This window comes from Gigantopelta aegis, chromosome 12 (assembly GCF_016097555.1).
Source record: "Gigantopelta aegis isolate Gae_Host chromosome 12, Gae_host_genome, whole genome shotgun sequence".
Classification (NCBI taxonomy): Eukaryota; Metazoa; Mollusca; class Gastropoda; order Neomphalida; family Peltospiridae; genus Gigantopelta; species Gigantopelta aegis.
In genome coordinates this window covers 52,028,225-52,033,127 of record NC_054710.1, presented here as the reverse complement: position 1 = coordinate 52,033,127, position 4,903 = coordinate 52,028,225, and positions in this window count along the sequence as shown.

The following is a 4,903-nucleotide window of genomic DNA, read 5'->3' as shown; positions in this document are numbered from 1 at the left end:
AGTTATTTGTACAACTTCCATACAAATCCGCCCAATTATTTAGGAATTTTCCCACAATTTATGACCCAGCGTTTCTTTTTTCTTTCAGTATATATATACGGAGAGAGAGAGAGAGAGAGAGAGAGAGAGAGAGAGAGAGAGAGAGAGAGAGAGAGAGAGAGAGAGAGAGAGAGAGAGAGAGAGAGAGAGAGAGAGAGAGAGAGAGGGGGGGGGGGTAGGATGTTACCAGTGTTTTACGGTATCGTTAATATCATATATTAGGAATATGAATTGCATTATGCGAGCCTCTGGCGAGCATAATACATTATATTAATTCCTAATATATGATATTCACGACACCGAAAGGAAAGAAGAAATGTTTTAATTACCGACGCACTCAACACATTTTATGTACGGTTATATAGCGTCAGAGATATGGTTAAGGGCAACACAGACTTTGAGAGGAAAGCCGGTGTCAACACTACATGGGCTACTCTTTCCGATTAACAGCAAGGGATCTTTTATTTGCGCTTCCCACAGGCAGGATAGCACAAACCATGGCCTTTGTTGAACCAGTTATGGATCACTGGTCGGTGCAAGTGGTTTACACTTACCCATTGAGCCTTGCGGAGCACTCACTCAGGGTTTGGAGTCGGTATCTGGATTAAAAATCCCATGCCTCGACTGGGATCCGAACCCAGTACCTACCAACCTGTAGACCGATGGCCTAACCACGACGCCACCGAGGTACACGAGGGTAATAACGATGACTGCTCCACTGATCTTACACATGTCCTGAGTGTTTGGTTTTGATATATATGTTGTATTTATTGTGTGTGAAGTCTATGGACGATTACTCCACCATTGATCTCATACACGCACTTCCTTTATAGTGGGGTAGAAACAACCAGAGGTCGTTACCATGCTTGTGAAAGTTATTTTTTCAATGGGATCTTATAGTACTCGACCCAAGTAACAAATATCTGAAGGTGCCACACAAATTTGACCCCGAATAAGGTCAGTTTTTGTGACCTTGAAAGGTCATAGAGGTCAAATAGGGTAAAAAAAGCTAAAAAAAACCCCAACTATATCAGTAATGGATAGTCATACAAAGGTCATTCAGTGATGTAAATTGATAGGGTCAACAACGTGGTTTCTAGGGGTGAATAAAGGTTGTTTTTGGTAAACAAAAAAAAACAATACCCCAAAAGATGATACTATAATGATCGTGTATGGTGTCAAATGAAAGCTCTCATCAAAACAAAACACTTACACTTCAGAGTATACGTGGTGCTATCAACCGTTTGACCCCTATAGGTCATGAAAGGTCATGCACAGTCAACAGTCCGAGAACATCAAGCAGCGGATTTAAGATGGTCGCTTATGGTGTCAACTGAAAACACTCCTCAAAACAACTTGCTGCTGGTTAAATGTCTTGTGGTTAACTATGTGGCCTCTAGATCTCTTTAAGCAGGAACATTTGCAGTGGTATGCGTCCCGAAGAACAGTGTTTAGTGCTGCTACAGTGACCTGGTGGGCATACCAAGTCTTCATTGGATCTGCAGCAGTCAGAAAAGATGCAGCTGTCCTGGGTGTGGCAATCCCCGATTCTGCTATGACTTCCGCCCATCCACCGTCACGAAGAATGTCTCCAAGTGTATGCCACAATGCTATTTCGATTTCTGCTCACCGAGTTCATCTGGAAATGTCCACTGGAGCTTCTTCGCGATTGCATAAAGAGGCTGATCAACAGCAAATACGGGAACCTGACCAGGATTTAGGAAATCAACGATCTGTCTGACAATTTACATGCCATGTTTCATCATAAGGGGATCTGAAGAAGACTCATAGAAAAAATGCAGAATATAATAGCTGGGAGTGACATCGGCATATCTATGCCCCGAGATGCATGGTAAGATGACCACATAGATTTCACATCAGTCTCTGCCTCGTTTCCACTTTGGATTATTTGGCGTACATGTTTCATCCATTCTATTTCCTCAAGGCCTCCATCCTCTATAGCTTCGGGATGAGACTCGCTCCTCTTTCGCGGAGATGGAATGTCCATTACCAGTGACCGTGTCAGCGGAGCGACTACTGTGTAACTATCAGGCAGTAGCTTTGGACGATTCTCATCCTCATGACTGTATACACACGTGTCTCTTGGTGTCCCACATTTAGGCATTGACCGTTGCCGAAATACCAGTTCCATGGAAGGAAGTCTTGGATGTGCGTGGTCGGATTATGATCCAGGTTATCGAGAGCACCTACTGTGAAAAGCTGGTTCTGCAAGTTATGTGGGCAAACAATACCATCCCTCCGAGCTTGGTGTGCCACTGTTTTCGCCAATCGTTTCTCTATTGCTGTGACTCTGTCGAATGAAACGGATATTTCCAGCTCACTCATGTGCTTAATGAGTTTTTTTACTGCGTGTTTGGCTATTTAACCAGATACCAATGTATAAGGGTAACGGGGTTTCACACCTCCCACGACTAGACAAGCTCTCCATATTAAATAGAAGAAGCTCTGAAATTGTTTTCTCTGGTTTAGACATAGACCTTTGCTCCCCACCTGCATGGTAGCCGTAGAGAAGAAGACGAACAAGATGGAACAGTTGTGGGGACACCACTTCCGTACTGTCGCATAAGCTTACCTCACATTTGAACCGTTCTGTTGCAGATACTGCCCTCCGACAAACCATTGCAGCGTTCACAAGTATCTTGGCATGGCCTTCGGCATTATATTGAATAGCATAAGAGACAAGTTTCCACATTTCCGTTGATGCTATCAAATAAACGCAATGCCGAGCGCCTTGTTGTTCTTGTAATTCAGGAAAACAGGCAATAATTTCCTTTTTCAGACGTGTCGCATTGGTGGTGGTGGCCGTGTCGCCAAGTATTGTCTTGTAAATGTCTAACAGTTCACGCATACAGAACACTGTGATACCGGTAGCTATGTCATCCTCAATTTGACTAACAGTTCCTCCTTTCCTACATCAGTTGTGGAAAACTCACTTGGCACAGGCTTTATCTTCCTCAAATATGCACACTCATATGTGGTTAAACAGTCGTGATGATATTGGATATTCAAAGCAACCACATCACCTTGCTCCAAAAGGCCAATCAAGCGGTGATCTTCTAATGCATGTGCCATTTGTTTCACTTTGTTATCAAGTTTCTCACATTTATGTAGATCTTTCGCTAATCCATCTTGGCAGAAGGCACACTTCATTTTTTCGAAGACAGGGTTACACTACGAGTTGACTTTCGCTTCCTACTCGTTTTTCTTCGAATCTTCGACTCGTTGGAGCATATAGGAGGAAAACAACTTTGTGCAGGATCGATGCCAGGGTGCACCTTTCTCCTTCCATACTACCTTATCTTCATTGTCCGCATCAAATGCAATAGGCATGACATCCAACTCTTTGAATCGCCGCGCCCGATCCAAAATATATTTATACAGTTTCATGCCCTGAATGTTTACTAGACATTGGACAGTTCAGTTTCTCCTCAGTATCTTTCTGCCAAATGGCACACATCGTGCAGTCCATTGTAACGTGCTGATGATGGGTGTATCAGGTGTGTGCTCGCTTAGATCCGCTGTGTTGTACATGCACCATTAATGGTTCAACATAAAGGTAACACAATTTCAACCAAAGAATGAAATTAGTTGATCCTATCAATATACATCCTGGAATAAAAGTGTTTTGCTTTGAGTGTTATGGTTTGATAAGGGCTTGCATTTGACACCATACGCGGTCATCATAGCATCACAGTTTGGAGTCTGTATTTTTACCAAAATTACCCCTATTGACCTCTGGAGGTTACATTGTTGACCCTGCCAATTTACTATCTGGAATAGAAGTGTTTTGGTTTGATGAGAGCTTTCATTCGACACCAACATTGCCTTTTTATGACTATCCGTTATCGATTTAGGTTTTTGCCCTACTTGACCTTTCAAGGTCACTGAAACTGGCCTTATTTGGGGGGGGGGGGGATTTTTTGGCACCTTCGGATTCGTGTTCCTTACATCAAAATCTATAGGAATGTGTTAAAAAAAAGTAACTTTCACAAGCATGGTAACAAACTCAGTTTTTTTGTATTGCTCTCATCCCTTCTATTATACAAAGGATATAAATAGATAGTCATTTGCTTGTTTGGTATCTTTATAAACAAAGACATACACTATTGAAGTTTAAGTTTTATTTGAACACACAAGGTGTAACACACAGGAAAACACAACAGTAATGGAACATGTAACAGACCCTAGCTTCAACACGTAAAAATGGACACTAAGTTTGGTTAAGTTACAAACCTGTGACACATTTGAATAGCGTTACCAGAGAGTGAAACAAGAGTCTGCGAAGTTGAAACGGTGAAATACCGTTAAAAGCAGACTAAAACTCAACTCCATAACTGTTACTTCTCAGACGCACGCGCATTTAAAAAAATATAATAAAAGCATTTTGTGGTATTATAAGCACCAGGAAGATCAGAAAAACGTCGGCTGTACAGAAATGGATAATCTAAACAATAAAATATAAGTAGTTTGATTTCAGTGACCATAAACAGCTCTAACAGTGAACACTGTGCCTATAGTGTTTAAAACTAGGGTATGTATCTTTAATGTAAAACTAATCTTAGCTCATTTATTGGAATATCTATATAAAATACAATCATCATTAAGTTGAACTGCTTATTTAAATAAATAACAAGAGGTCTATCAGTCTAGAGAACTCAACTATGTGATTTTCATCATTAAGTTGAACTGCTTATTTAAATAAACAACAAGAGGTCTATCAGTCTAGAGAACTCAGCTATGTAATTTGCATGTGTTTGTCTGCAGTAGATAATGCATCACTTTTCAATGTAAAATGTTTGATTAAACTTTTGAAAATGTAATACAAATTCACAAAATTTGAAAC